Source organism: Maylandia zebra, linkage group LG5, assembly GCF_041146795.1.
Source record: "Maylandia zebra isolate NMK-2024a linkage group LG5, Mzebra_GT3a, whole genome shotgun sequence".
Taxonomy (NCBI): domain Eukaryota; kingdom Metazoa; phylum Chordata; class Actinopteri; order Cichliformes; family Cichlidae; genus Maylandia; species Maylandia zebra.
The window spans coordinates 5,163,447-5,180,023 of NC_135171.1; positions in this window are offsets into that span (position 1 = coordinate 5,163,447).

A 16,577-nucleotide genomic window follows, 5' to 3' on the forward strand; every position below is an offset into this window, starting at 1 on the left:
TAGCTGTAACTTTTGATAGAAGACTCGGATACACATGTTTATGGCTTTATCTTATAGAACTCAAGGTTCCCGTGCTGGGAAAACAGGTTTTGCAGCTGTTTGAGCTAAGATTTCCAAGTTATTCACATAATGAAAACCTATACTTTGTTTCGGTCGAGTTCCCCATTCAAATGCATGTAACAGTGAGAAACGCACTGTCTTGGCGAAAGAAAGCGTTTTTGTACAACTTCATAGAAATAGCTGTAACTTTTGATAGAAGACTCAGACAAACATGTTTATGGCCTTATATTATAGAACTCAAGGTTCCCGTGCTGGGCAAACAGGTTTTGCAGCTGTTTGAGCTAAGATTTCCAAGTTATTCACATAATGAAAACCTATACTTTGTTTCGGTCGAGTTCCCCATTCAAATGCATGTAACAGTGAGAAACGCACTGTCTTGGCGAAAGAAAGCGTTTTTGTACAACTTCATATGAATAGCTGTAACTTTTGATAGAAGACTCGGATACACATGTTTATGGCTTTATCTTATAGAACTCAAGGTTCCGTGCTGGGAAAACAGGTTTTGTAGCTGTTTGAGCTAAGATTTCCAAGTTATTCACATAATGAAAACCTATACTTTGTTTCGGTCGAGTTCCCCATTCAAATGCATGTAACAGTGAGAAACGCACTGTCTTGGCGAAAGAAAGCGTTTTTGTACAACTTCATAGAAATAGCTGTAACTTTTGATAGAAGACTCAGACAAACATGTTTATGGCCTTATCTTATAGAACTCAAGGTCTCCGTGCTGGGAAAACAGGTTTTGCAGCTGTTTGAGCTAAGATTTCCAAGTTATTCACATAATGAAAACCTATACTTTGTTTCGGTCGAGTTCCCCATTCAAATGCATGTAACAGTGAGAAACGCACTGTCTTGGCGAAAGAAAGCGTTTTTGTACAACTTCATAGAAATAGCTGTAACTTTTGATAGAAGACTCAGACAAACATGTTTATGGCTTTATCTTATAGAACTCAAGGTTCCCGTGCTGGGAAAACAGGTTTTGTAGCTGTTTGAGCTAAGATTTCCAAGTTATTCACATAATGAAAACCTATACTTTGTTTCGGTCGAGTTCCCCATTCAAATGCATGTAACAGTGAGAAACGCACTGTCTTGGCGAAAGAAAGCGTTTTTGTACAACTTCATAGAAATAGCTGTAACTTTTGATAGAAGACTCAGACAAACATGTTTATGGCCTTATCTTATAGAACTCAAGGTCTCCGTGCTGGGAAAACAGGTTTTGCAGCTGTTTGAGCTAAGATTTCCAAGTTATTCACATAATGAAAACCTATACTTTGTTTCGGTCGAGTTCCCCATTCAAATGCATGTAACAGTGAGAAACGCACTGTCTTGGCGAAAGAAAGCGTTTTTGTACAACTTCATAGAAATAGCTGTAACTTTTGATAGAAGACTCGGATACACATGTTTATGGCTTTATCTTATAGAACTCAAGGTCTCCGTGCTGGGAAAACAGGTTTTGCAGCTGTTTGAGCTAAGATTTCCAAGTTATTCACATAATGAAAACCTATACTTTGTTTCGGTCGAGTTCCCCATTCAAATGCATGTAACAGTGAGAAACGCACTGTCTTGGCGAAAGAAAGCGTTTTTGTACAACTTCATAGAAATAGCTGTAACTTTTGATAGAAGACTCGGATACACATGTTTATGGCTTTATCTTATAGAACTCAAGGTTCCCGTGCTGGGAAAACAGGTTTTGTAGCTGTTTGAGCTAAGATTTCCAAGTTATTCACATAATGAAAACCTATACTTTGTTTCGGTCGAGTTCCCCATTCAAATGCATGTAACAGTGAGAAATGCACTGTCTTGGCGAAAGAAAGCGTTTTTGTACAACTTCATAGAAATAGCTGTAACTTTTGATAGAAGACTCAGACAAACATATTTATGGCCTTATCTTATAGAACTCAAGGTCTCCGTGCTGGGAAAACAGGTTTTGCAGCTGTTTGAGCTAAGATTTCCAAGTTATTCACATAATGAAAACCTATACTTTGTTTCGGTCGAGTTCCCCATTCAAATGCATGTAACAGTGAGAAACGCACTGTCTTGGCGAAAGAAAGCGTTTTTGTACAACTTCATAGAAATAGCTGTAACTTTTGATAGAAGACTCGGATACACATGTTTATGGCTTTATCTTATAGAACTCAAGGTTCCCGTGCTGGGAAAACAGGTTTTGTAGCTGTTTGAGCTAAGATTTCCAAGTTATTCACATAATGAAAACCTATACTTTGTTTCGGTCGAGTTCCCCATTCAAATGCATGTAACAGTGAGAAATGCACTGTCTTGGCGAAAGAAAGCGTTTTTGTACAACTTCATAGAAATAGCTGTAACTTTTGATAGAAGACTCAGACAAACATATTTATGGCCTTATATTATAGAACTCAAGGTCTCCGTGCTGGGAAAACAGGTTTTGCAGCTGTTTGAGCTAAGATTTCCAAGTTATTCACATAATGAAAACCTATACTTTGTTTCGGTCGAGTTCCCCATTCAAATGCATGTAACAGTGAGAAACGCACTGTCTTGGCGAAAGAAAGCGTTTTTGTACAACTTCATATGAATAGCTGTAACTTTTGATAGAAGACTCGGATAACCATGTTTATGGCTTTATCTTATAGAACTCAAGGTTCCCGTGCTGGGAAAACAGGTTTTGCAGCTGTTTGAGCTAAGATTTCCAAGTTATTCACATAATGAAAACCTATACTTTGTTTCGGTCGAGTTCCCCATTCAAATGCATGTAACAGTGAGAAACGCACTGTCTTGGCGAAAGAAAGCGTTTTTGTACAACTTCATATAAATAGCTGTAACTTTTGATAGAAGACTCGGATACACATGTTTATGGCTTTATCTTATAGAACTCAAGGTTCCCGTGATGGGAAAAAAGGTTTTGTAGCTGTTTGAGCTAAGATTTCCAAGTTATTCACATAATGAAAACCTATACTTTGTTTCGGTCGAGTTCCCCATTCAAATGCATGTAACAGTGAGAAACGCACTGTCTTGGCGAAAGAAAGCGTTTTTGTACAACTTCATATGAATAGCTGTAACTTTTGATAGAAGACTCGGATACACATGTTTATGGCTTTATCTTATAGAACTCAAGGTTCCCGTGCTGGGAAAACAGGTTTTGTAGCTGTTTGAGCTAAGATTTCCAAGTTATTCACATAATGAAAACCTATACTTTGTTTCGGTCGAGTTCCCCATTCAAATGCATGTAACAGTGAGAAACGCACTGTCTTGGCGAAAGAAAGCGTTTTTGTACAACTTCATAGAAATAGCTGTAACTTTTGATAGAAGACTCAGACAAACATGTTTATGGCCTTATCTTATAGAACTCAAGGTCTCCGTGCTGGGAAAACAGGTTTTGCAGCTGTTTGAGCTAAGATTTCCAAGTTATTCACATAATGAAAACCTATACTTTGTTTCGGTCGAGTTCCCCATTCAAATGCATGTAACAGTGAGAAACGCACTGTCTTGGCGAAAGAAAGCGTTTTTGTACAACTTCATAGAAATAGCTGTAACTTTTGATAGAAGACTCAGACAAACATGTTTATGGCTTTATCTTATAGAACTCAAGGTTCCCGTGCTGGGAAAACAGGTTTTGTAGCTGTTTGAGCTAAGATTTCCAAGTTATTCACATAATGAAAACCTATACTTTGTTTCGGTCGAGTTCCCCATTCAAATGCATGTAACAGTGAGAAACGCACTGTCTTGGCGAAAGAAAGCGTTTTTGTACAACTTCATAGAAATAGCTGTAACTTTTGATAGAAGACTCAGACAAACATGTTTATGGCCTTATATTATAGAACTCAAGGTTCCCGTGCTGGGCAAACAGGTTTTGCAGCTGTTTGAGCTAAGATTTCCAAGTTATTCACATAATGAAAACGTATACTTTGTTTCGGTCGAGTTCCCCATTCAAATGCATGTAACAGTGAGAAACGCACTGTCTTGGCGAAAGAAAGCGTTTTTGTACAACTTCATATAAATAGCTGTAACTTTTGATAGAAGACTCGGATACACATGTTTATGGCTTTATCTTATAGAACTCAAGGTTCCGTGCTGGGAAAACAGGTTTTGTAGCTGTTTGAGCTAAGATTTCCAAGTTATTCACATAATGAAAACCTATACTTTGTTTCGGTCGAGTTCCCCATTCAAATGCATGTAACAGTGAGAAATGCACTGTCTTGGCGAAAGAAAGCGTTTTTGTACAACTTCATATGAATAGCTGTAACTTTTGATAGAAGACTCGGATACACATGTTTATGGCTTTATCTTATAGAACTCAAGGTTCCCGTGCTGGGAAAACAGGTTTTGCAGCTGTTTGAGCTAAGATTTCCAAGTTATTCACATAATGAAAACGTATACTTTGTTTCGGTCGAGTTCCCCATTCAAATGCATGTAACAGTGAGAAACGCACTGTCTTGGCGAAAGAAAGCGTTTTTGTACAACTTCATATAAATAGCTGTAACTTTTGATAGAAGACTCGGATACACATGTTTATGGCTTTATCTTATAGAACTCAAGGTTCCGTGCTGGGAAAACAGGTTTTGTAGCTGTTTGAGCTAAGATTTCCAAGTTATTCACATAATGAAAACCTATACTTTGTTTCGGTCGAGTTCCCCATTCAAATGCATGTAACAGTGAGAAATGCACTGTCTTGGCGAAAGAAAGCGTTTTTGTACAACTTCATATGAATAGCTGTAACTTTTGATAGAAGACTCGGATACACATGTTTATGGCTTTATCTTATAGAACTCAAGGTTCCCGTGCTGGGAAAACAGGTTTTGCAGCTGTTTGAGCTAAGATTTCCAAGTTATTCACATAATGAAAACGTATACTTTGTTTCGGTCGAGTTCCCCATTCAAATGCATGTAACAGTGAGAAACGCACTGTCTTGGCGAAAGAAAGCGTTTTTGTACAACTTCATAGAAATAGCTGTAACTTTTGATAGAAGACTCGGATACACATGTTTATGGCTTTATCTTATAGAACTCAAGGTTCCCGTGCTGGGAAAACAGGTTTTGTAGCTGTTTGAGCTAAGATTTCCAAGTTATTCACATAATGAAAACCTATACTTTGTTTCGGTCGAGTTCCCCATTCAAATGCATGTAACAGTGAGAAATGCACTGTCTTGGCGAAAGAAAGCGTTTTTGTACAACTTCATAGAAATAGCTGTAACTTTTGATAGAAGACTCAGACAAACATGTTTATGGCCTTATCTTATAGAACTCAAGGTCTCCGTGCTGGGAAAACAGGTTTTGCAGCTGTTTGAGCTAAGATTTCCAAGTTATTCACATAATGAAAACCTATACTTTGTTTCGGTCGAGTTCCCCATTCAAATGCATGTAACAGTGAGAAACGCACTGTCTTGGCGAAAGAAAGCGTTTTTGTACAACTTCATAGAAATAGCTGTAACTTTTGATAGAAGACTCAGACAAACATGTTTATGGCTTTATCTTATAGAACTCAAGGTCTCCGTGCTGGGAAAACAGGTTTTGCAGCTGTTTGAGCTAAGATTTCCAAGTTATTCACATGATGAAAACTTGTACTTTGTTTCGGTGGAGTTTCCCATTCAAATGCATGTAACAGTGAGAAACGCACTGTCTTGGCGAAAGAAAGCGTTTTTGTACAACTTCATATGAATAGCTGTAACATTTGATAGAAGACTCGGATACACATGTTTATGGCTTTATCTTATAGAACTCAAGGTTCCCGTGCTGGGAAAACAGGTTTTGCAGCTGTTTGAGCTAAGATTTCCAAGTTATTCACATAATGAAAACGTATACTTTGTTTCGGTCGAGTTCCCCATTCAAATGCATGTAACAGTGAGAAACGCACTGTCTTGGCGAAAGAAAGCGTTTTTGTACAACTTCATAGAAATAGCTGTAACTTTTGATAGAAGACTCAGACAAACATGTTTATGGCTTTATCTTATAGAACTCAAGGTTCCCGTGCTGGGAAAACAGGTTTTGCAGCTGTTTGAGCTAAGATTTCCAAGTTATTCACATAATGAAAACCTATACTTTGTTTCGGTCGAGTTCCCCATTCAAATGAACAGTGAGAAACGCACTGTATTGGCGAAAGAAAGCGTTTTTGTACAACTTCATAGAAATAGCTGTAACTTTTGATAGAAGACTCGGACAAACATGTTTATGGCTTTATCTTATAGAACTCAAGGTCTCCGTGCTGGGAAAACAGGTTATGCAGCTGTTTGAGCTAAGATTTCCAAGTTATTCACATAATGAAAACCTATACTTTGTTTCGGTCGAGTTCCCCATTCAAATGCATGTAACAGTGAGAAACGCACTGTCTTGGCGAAAGAAAGCGTTTTTGTACAACTTCATATAAATAGCTGTAACTTTTGATAGAAAACTCGGATACACATGTTTATGGCTTTATCTTATAGAACTCAAGGTTCCCGTGCTGGGAAAACAGGTTTTGTAGCTGTTTGAGCTAAGATTTCCAAGTTATTCACATAATGAAAACCTATACTTTGTTTCGGTGGAGTTCCCCATTCAAATGCATGTAACAGTGAGAAACGCACTGTCTTGGCGAAAGAAAGCGTTTTTGTACAACTTCATATAAATAGCTGTAACTTTTGATAGAAGACTCGGATACACATGTTTATGGCTTTATCTTATAGAACTCAAGGTTCCCGTGCTGGGAAAACAGGTTTTGCAGCTGTTTGAGCTAAGATTTCCAAGTTATTCACATAATGAAAACCTATACTTTGTTTCGGTCGAGTTCCCCATTCAAATGCATGTAACAGTGAGAAACGCACTGTCTTGGCGAAAGAAAGCGTTTTTGTACAACTTCATAGAAATAGCTGTAACTTTTGATAGAAGACTCAGACAAACATGTTTATGGCTTTATCTTATAGAACTCAAGGTTCCCGTGCTGGGAAAACAGGTTTTGTAGCTGTTTGAGCTAAGATTTCCAAGTTATTCACATAATGAAAACCTATACTTTGTTTCGGTCGAGTTCCCCATTCAAATGCATGTAACAGTGAGAAACGCACTGTCTTGGCGAAAGAAAGCGTTTTTGTACAACTTCATAGAAATAGCTGTAACTTTTGATAGAAGACTCGGATACACATGTTTATGGCTTTATCTTATAGAACTCAAGGTTCCCGTGCTGGGAAAACAGGTTTTGTAGCTGTTTGAGCTAAGATTTCCAAGTTATTCACATAATGAAAACCTATACTTTGTTTCGGTCGAGTTCCCCATTCAAATGCATGTAACAGTGAGAAATGCACTGTCTTGGCGAAAGAAAGCGTTTTTGTACAACTTCATAGAAATAGCTGTAACTTTTGATAGAAGACTCAGACAAACATGTTTATGGCCTTATCTTATAGAACTCAAGGTCTCCGTGCTGGGAAAACAGGTTTTGCAGCTGTTTGAGCTAAGATTTCCAAGTTATTCACATAATGAAAACCTATACTTTGTTTCGGTCGAGTTCCCCATTCAAATGCATGTAACAGTGAGAAACGCACTGTCTTGGCGAAAGAAAGCGTTTTTGTACAACTTCATAGAAATAGCTGTAACTTTTGATAGAAGACTCGGATACACATGTTTATGGCTTTATCTTATAGAACTCAAGGTTCCCGTGCTGGGCAAACAGGTTTTGCAGCTGTTTGAGCTAAGATTTCCAAGTTATTCACATAATGAAAACCTATACTTTGTTTCGGTCGAGTTCCCCATTCAAATGCATGTAACAGTGAGAAACGCACTGTCTTGGCGAAAGAAAGCGTTTTTGTACAACTTCATAGAAATAGCTGTAACTTTTGATAGAAGACTCAGACAAACATGTTTATGGCTTTATCTTATAGAACTCAAGGTCTCCGTGCTGGGAAAACAGGTTTTGCAGCTGTTTGAGCTAAGATTTCCAAGTTATTCACATGATGAAAACTTGTACTTTGTTTCGGTGGAGTTTCCCATTCAAATGCATGTAACAGTGAGAAACGCACTGTCTTGGCGAAAGAAAGCGTTTTTGTACAACTTCATATGAATAGCTGTAACATTTGATAGAAGACTCGGATACACATGTTTATGGCTTTATCTTATAGAACTCAAGGTTCCCGTGCTGGGAAAACAGGTTTTGCAGCTGTTTGAGCTAAGATTTCCAAGTTATTCACATAATGAAAACCTATACTTTGTTTCGGTCGAGTTCCCCATTCAAATGCATGTAACAGTGAGAAACGCACTGTATTGGCGAAAGAAAGCGTTTTTGTACAACTTCATAGAAATAGCTGTAACTTTTGATAGAAGACTCGGACAAACATGTTTATGGCTTTATCTTATAGAACTCAAGGTCTCCGTGCTGGGAAAACAGGTTATGCAGCTGTTTGAGCTAAGATTTCCAAGTTATTCACATAATGAAAACCTATACTTTGTTTCGGTCGAGTTCCCCATTCAAATGCATGTAACAGTGAGAAACGCACTGTCTTGGCGAAAGAAAGCGTTTTTGTACAACTTCATATAAATAGCTGTAACTTTTGATAGAAGACTCGGATACACATGTTTATGGCTTTATCTTATAGAACTCAAGGTTCCCGTGCTGGGAAAACAGGTTTTGTAGCTGTTTGAGCTAAGATTTCCAAGTTATTCACATAATGAAAACCTATACTTTGTTTCGGTGGAGTTCCCCATTCAAATGCATGTAACAGTGAGAAACGCACTGTCTTGGCGAAAGAAAGCGTTTTTGTACAACTTCATATAAATAGCTGTAACTTTTGATAGAAGACTCGGATACACATGTTTATGGCTTTATCTTATAGAACTCAAGGTCTCCGTGCTGGGAAAACAGGTTTTGCAGCTGTTTGAGCTAAGATTTCCAAGTTATTCACATAATGAAAACCTATACTTTGTTTCGGTCGAGTTCCCCATTCAAATGCATGTAACAGTGAGAAACGCACTGTCTTGGCGAAAGAAAGCGTTTTTGTACAACTTCATAGAAATAGCTGTAACTTTTGATAGAAGACTCAGACAAACATGTTTATGGCCTTATCTTATAGAACTCAAGGTCTCCGTGCTGGGAAAACAGGTTTTGCAGCTGTTTGAGCTAAGATTTCCAAGTTATTCACATAATTAAAACCTATACTTTGTTTCGGTCGAGTTCCCCATTCAAATGCATGTAACAGTGAGAAACGCACTGTATTGGCGAAAGAAAGCGTTTTTGTACAACTTCATAGAAATAGCTGTAACTTTTGATAGAAGACTCGGACAAACATGTTTATGGCTTTATCTTATAGAACTCAAGGTCTCCGTGCTGGGAAAACAGGTTATGCAGCTGTTTGAGCTAAGATTTCCAAGTTATTCACATAATGAAAACCTATACTTTGTTTCGGTCGAGTTCCCCATTCAAATGCATGTAACAGTGAGAAACGCACTGTCTTGGCGAAAGAAAGCGTTTTTGTACAACTTCATATAAATAGCTGTAACTTTTGATAGAAGACTCGGATACACATGTTTATGGCTTTATCTTATAGAACTCAAGGTTCCCGTGCTGGGAAAACAGGTTTTGCAGCTGTTTGAGCTAAGATTTCCAAGTTATTCACATAATGAAAACCTATACTTTGTTTCGGTCGAGTTCCCCATTCAAATGCATGTAACAGTGAGAAACGCACTGTCTTGGCGAAAGAAAGCGTTTTTGTACAACTTCATATGAATAGCTGTAACTTTTGATAGAAGACTCGGATACACATGTTTATGGCTTTATCTTATAGAACTCAAGGTTCCCGTGCTGGGAAAACAGGTTTTGCAGCTGTTTGAGCTAAGATTTCCAAGTTATTCACATAATGAAAACCTATACTTTGTTTCGGTCGAGTTCCCCATTCAAATGCATGTAACAGTGAGAAACGCACTGTCTTGGCGAAAGAAAGCGTTTTTGTACAACTTCATATAAATAGCTGTAACTTTTGATAGAAGACTCGGATACCCATGTTTATGGCTTTATCTTATAGAACTCAAGGTTCCCGTGCTGGGAAAACAGGTTTTGTAGCTGTTTGAGCTAAGATTTCCAAGTTATTCACATAATGAAAACCTATACTTTGTTTCGGTCGAGTTCCCCATTCAAATGCATGTAACAGTGAGAAATGCACTGTCTTGGCGAAAGAAAGCGTTTTTGTACAACTTCATAGAAATAGCTGTAACTTTTGATAGAAGACTCAGACAAACATGTTTATGGCCTTATCTTATAGAACTCAAGGTCTCCGTGCTGGGAAAACAGGTTTTGCAGCTGTTTGAGCTAAGATTTCCAAGTTATTCACATAATGAAAACCTATACTTTGTTTCGGTCGAGTTCCCCATTCAAATGCATGTAACAGTGAGAAACGCACTGTCTTGGCGAAAGAAAGCGTTTTTGTACAACTTCATAGAAATAGCTGTAACTTTTGATAGAAGACTCAGACAAACATGTTTATGGCTTTATCTTATAGAACTCAAGGTTCCCGTGCTGGGAAAACAGGTTTTGTAGCTGTTTGAGCTAAGATTTCCAAGTTATTCACATAATGAAAACCTATACTTTGTTTCGGTCGAGTTCCCCATTCAAATGCATGTAACAGTGAGAAACGCACTGTCTTGGCGAAAGAAAGCGTTTTTGTACAACTTCATATAAATAGCTGTAACTTTTGATAGAAGACTCAGACAAACATGTTTATGGCTTTATCTTATAGAACTCAAGGTCTCCGTGCTGGGAAAACAGGTTTTGCAGCTGTTTGAGCTAAGATTTCCAAGTTATTCACATAATGAAAACCTATACTTTGTTTCGGTGGAGTTCCCCATTCAAATGCATGTAACAGTGAGAAACGCACTGTCTTGGCGAAAGAAAGCGTTTTTGTACAACTTCATATGAATAGCTGTAACTTTTGATAGAAGACTCGGATACACATGTTTATGGCTTTATCTTATAGAACTCAAGGTTCCCGTGCTGGGAAAACAGGTTTTGCAGCTGTTTGAGCTAAGATTTCCAAGTTATTCACATAATGAAAACCTATACTTTGTTTCGGTCGAGTTCCCCATTCAAATGCATGTAACAGTGAGAAACGCACTGTCTTGGCGAAAGAAAGCGTTTTTGTACAACTTCATAGAAATAGCTGTAACTTTTGATAGAAGACTCAGACAAACATGTTTATGGCCTTATATTATAGAACTCAAGGTCTCCGTGCTGGGAAAACAGGTTTTGCAGCTGTTTGAGCTAAGATTTCCAAGTTATTCACATAATGAAAACCTATACTTTGTTTCGGTCGAGTTCCCCATTCAAATGCATGTAACAGTGAGAAATGCACTGTCTTGGCGAAAGAAAGCGTTTTTGTACAACTTCATAGAAATAGCTGTAACTTTTGATAGAAGACTCGGATACACATGTTTATGGCTTTATCTTATAGAACTCAAGGTTCCCGTGCTGGGAAAACAGGTTTTGCAGCTGTTTGAGCTAAGATTTTCAAGTTATTCACATAATGAAAACGTATACTTTGTTTCGGTCGAGTTCCCCATTCAAATGCATGTAACAGTGAGAAACGCACTGTCTTGGCGAAAGAAAGCGTTTTTGTACAACTTCATAGAAATAGCTGTAACTTTTGATAGAAGACTCAGACAAACATGTTTATGGCCTTATATTATAGAACTCAAGGTTCCCGTGCTGGGCAAACAGGTTTTGCAGCTGTTTGAGCTAAGATTTCCAAGTTATTCACATAATGAAAACCTATACTTTGTTTCGGTGGAGTTCCCCATTCAAATGCATGTAACAGTGAGAAACGCACTGTCTTGGCGAAAGAAAGCGTTTTTGTACAACTTCATATAAATAGCTGTAACTTTTGATAGAAGACTCGGATACACATGTTTATGGCTTTATCTTATAGAACTCAAGGTCTCCGTGCTGGGAAAACAGGTTTTGCAGCTGTTTGAGCTAAGATTTCCAAGTTATTCACATAATGAAAACCTATACTTTGTTTCGGTGGAGTTCCCCATTCAAATGCATGTAACAGTGAGAAACGCACTGTCTTGGCGAAAGAAAGCGTTTTTGTACAACTTCATATAAATAGCTGTAACTTTTGATAGAAGACTCGGATACACATGTTTATGGCTTTATCTTATAGAACTCAAGGTCTCCGTGCTGGGAAAACAGGTTTTGCAGCTGTTTGAGCTAAGATTTCCAAGTTATTCACATAATGAAAACCTATACTTTGTTTCGGTCGAGTTCCCCATTCAAATGCATGTAACAGTGAGAAACGCACTGTCTTGGCGAAAGAAAGCGTTTTTGTACAACTTCATAGAAATAGCTGTAACTTTTGATAGAAGACTCAGACAAACATGTTTATGGCCTTATCTTATAGAACTCAAGGTCTCCGTGCTGGGAAAACAGGTTTTGCAGCTGTTTGAGCTAAGATTTCCAAGTTATTCACATAATTAAAACCTATACTTTGTTTCGGTCGAGTTCCCCATTCAAATGCATGTAACAGTGAGAAACGCACTGTATTGGCGAAAGAAAGCGTTTTTGTACAACTTCATAGAAATAGCTGTAACTTTTGATAGAAGACTCGGACAAACATGTTTATGGCCTTATCTTATAGAACTCAAGGTCTCCGTGCTGGGAAAACAGGTTATGCAGCTGTTTGAGCTAAGATTTCCAAGTTATTCACATAATGAAAACCTATACTTTGTTTCGGTCGAGTTCCCCATTCAAATGCATGTAACAGTGAGAAACGCACTGTCTTGGCGAAAGAAAGCGTTTTTGTACAACTTCATATAAATAGCTGTAACTTTTGATAGAAGACTCGGATACACATGTTTATGGCTTTATCTTATAGAACTCAAGGTTCCCGTGCTGGGAAAACAGGTTTTGCAGCTGTTTGAGCTAAGATTTCCAAGTTATTCACATAATGAAAACCTATACTTTGTTTCGGTCGAGTTCCCCATTCAAATGCATGTAACAGTGAGAAACGCACTGTCTTGGCGAAAGAAAGCGTTTTTGTACAACTTCATATGAATAGCTGTAACTTTTGATAGAAGACTCGGATACACATGTTTATGGCTTTATCTTATAGAACTCAAGGTTCCCGTGCTGGGAAAACAGGTTTTGCAGCTGTTTGAGCTAAGATTTCCAAGTTATTCACATAATGAAAACCTATACTTTGTTTCGGTCGAGTTCCCCATTCAAATGCATGTAACAGTGAGAAACGCACTGTCTTGGCGAAAGAAAGCGTTTTTGTACAACTTCATATAAATAGCTGTAACTTTTGATAGAAGACTCGGATACCCATGTTTATGGCTTTATCTTATAGAACTCAAGGTTCCCGTGCTGGGAAAACAGGTTTTGTAGCTGTTTGAGCTAAGATTTCCAAGTTATTCACATAATGAAAACCTATACTTTGTTTCGGTCGAGTTCCCCATTCAAATGCATGTAACAGTGAGAAATGCACTGTCTTGGCGAAAGAAAGCGTTTTTGTACAACTTCATAGAAATAGCTGTAACTTTTGATAGAAGACTCAGACAAACATGTTTATGGCCTTATCTTATAGAACTCAAGGTCTCCGTGCTGGGAAAACAGGTTTTGCAGCTGTTTGAGCTAAGATTTCCAAGTTATTCACATAATGAAAACCTATACTTTGTTTCGGTCGAGTTCCCCATTCAAATGCATGTAACAGTGAGAAACGCACTGTCTTGGCGAAAGAAAGCGTTTTTGTACAACTTCATAGAAATAGCTGTAACTTTTGATAGAAGACTCAGACAAACATGTTTATGGCTTTATCTTATAGAACTCAAGGTTCCCGTGCTGGGAAAACAGGTTTTGTAGCTGTTTGAGCTAAGATTTCCAAGTTATTCACATAATGAAAACCTATACTTTGTTTCGGTCGAGTTCCCCATTCAAATGCATGTAACAGTGAGAAACGCACTGTCTTGGCGAAAGAAAGCGTTTTTGTACAACTTCATATAAATAGCTGTAACTTTTGATAGAAGACTCAGACAAACATGTTTATGGCTTTATCTTATAGAACTCAAGGTCTCCGTGCTGGGAAAACAGGTTTTGCAGCTGTTTGAGCTAAGATTTCCAAGTTATTCACATAATGAAAACCTATACTTTGTTTCGGTCGAGTTCCCCATTCAAATGCATGTAACAGTGAGAAACGCACTGTCTTGGCGAAAGAAAGCGTTTTTGTACAACTTCATATGAATAGCTGTAACTTTTGATAGAAGACTCGGATACACATGTTTATGGCTTTATCTTATAGAACTCAAGGTTCCCGTGCTGGGAAAACAGGTTTTGCAGCTGTTTGAGCTAAGATTTCCAAGTTATTCACATAATGAAAACCTATACTTTGTTTCGGTCGAGTTCCCCATTCAAATGCATGTAACAGTGAGAAACGCACTGTCTTGGCGAAAGAAAGCGTTTTTGTACAACTTCATAGAAATAGCTGTAACTTTTGATAGAAGACTCAGACAAACATGTTTATGGCCTTATATTATAGAACTCAAGGTCTCCGTGCTGGGAAAACAGGTTTTGCAGCTGTTTGAGCTAAGATTTCCAAGTTATTCACATAATGAAAACCTATACTTTGTTTCGGTCGAGTTCCCCATTCAAATGCATGTAACAGTGAGAAATGCACTGTCTTGGCGAAAGAAAGCGTTTTTGTACAACTTCATAGAAATAGCTGTAACTTTTGATAGAAGACTCGGATACACATGTTTATGGCTTTATCTTATAGAACTCAAGGTTCCCGTGCTGGGAAAACAGGTTTTGCAGCTGTTTGAGCTAAGATTTTCAAGTTATTCACATAATGAAAACGTATACTTTGTTTCGGTCGAGTTCCCCATTCAAATGCATGTAACAGTGAGAAACGCACTGTCTTGGCGAAAGAAAGCGTTTTTGTACAACTTCATAGAAATAGCTGTAACTTTTGATAGAAGACTCAGACAAACATGTTTATGGCCTTATATTATAGAACTCAAGGTTCCCGTGCTGGGCAAACAGGTTTTGCAGCTGTTTGAGCTAAGATTTCCAAGTTATTCACATAATGAAAACCTATACTTTGTTTCGGTCGAGTTCCCCATTCAAATGCATGTAACAGTGAGAAACGCACTGTCTTGGCGAAAGAAAGCGTTTTTGTACAACTTCATATAAATAGCTGTAACTTTTGATAGAAGACTCAGACAAACATGTTTATGGCTTTATCTTATAGAACTCAAGGTCTCCGTGCTGGGAAAACAGGTTTTGCAGCTGTTTGAGCTAAGATTTTCAAGTTATTCACATAATGAAAACCTATACTTTGTTTCGGTCGAGTTCCCCATTCAAATGCATGTAACAGTGAGAAACGCACTGTCTTGGCGAAAGAAAGCGTTTTTGTACAACTTCATAGAAATAGCTGTAACTTTTGATAGAAGACTCAGACAAACATGTTTATGGCCTTATATTATAGAACTCAAGGTTCCCGTGCTGGGCAAACAGGTTTTGCAGCTGTTTGAGCTAAGATTTCCAAGTTATTCACATAATGAAAACCTATACTTTGTTTCGGTCGAGTTCCCCATTCAAATGCATGTAACAGTGAGAAACGCACTGTCTTGGCGAAAGAAAGCGTTTTTGTACAACTTCATATGAATAGCTGTAACTTTTGATAGAAGACTCGGATACACATGTTTATGGCTTTATCTTATAGAACTCAAGGTTCCCGTGCTGGGAAAACAGGTTTTGTAGCTGTTTGAGCTAAGATTTCCAAGTTATTCACATAATGAAAACCTATACTTTGTTTCGGTCGAGTTCCCCATTCAAATGCATGTAACAGTGAGAAATGCACTGTCTTGGCGAAAGAAAGCGTTTTTGTACAACTTCATAGAAATAGCTGTAACTTTTGATAGAAGACTCAGACAAACATGTTTATGGCCTTATCTTATAGAACTCAAGGTCTCCGTGCTGGGAAAACAGGTTTTGCAGCTGTTTGAGCTAAGATTTCCAAGTTATTCACATAATGAAAACCTATACTTTGTTTCGGTCGAGTTCCCCATTCAAATGCATGTAACAGTGAGAAATGCACTGTCTTGGCGAAAGAAAGCGTTTTTGTACAACTTCATAGAAATAGCTGTAACTTTTGATAGAAGACTCAGACAAACATGTTTATGGCCTTATCTTATAGAACTCAAGGTCTCCGTGCTGGGAAAACAGGTTTTGCAGCTGTTTGAGCTAAGATTTCCAAGTTATTCACATAATGAAAACCTATACTTTGTTTCGGTCGAGTTCCCCATTCAAATGCATGTAACAGTGAGAAACGCACTGTCTTGGCGAAAGAAAGCGTTTTTGTACAACTTCATAGAAATAGCTGTAACTTTTGATAGAAGACTCAGACAAACATGTTTATGGCCTTATCTTATAGAACTCAAGGTCTCCGTGCTGGGAAAACAGGTTTTGCAGCTGTTTGAGCTAAGATTTCCAAGTTATTCACATAATGAAAACCTATACTTTGTTTCGGTCGAGTTCCCCATTCAAATGCATGTAACAGTGAGAAACGCACTGTCTTGGCGAAAGAAAGCGTTTTTGTACAACTTCAT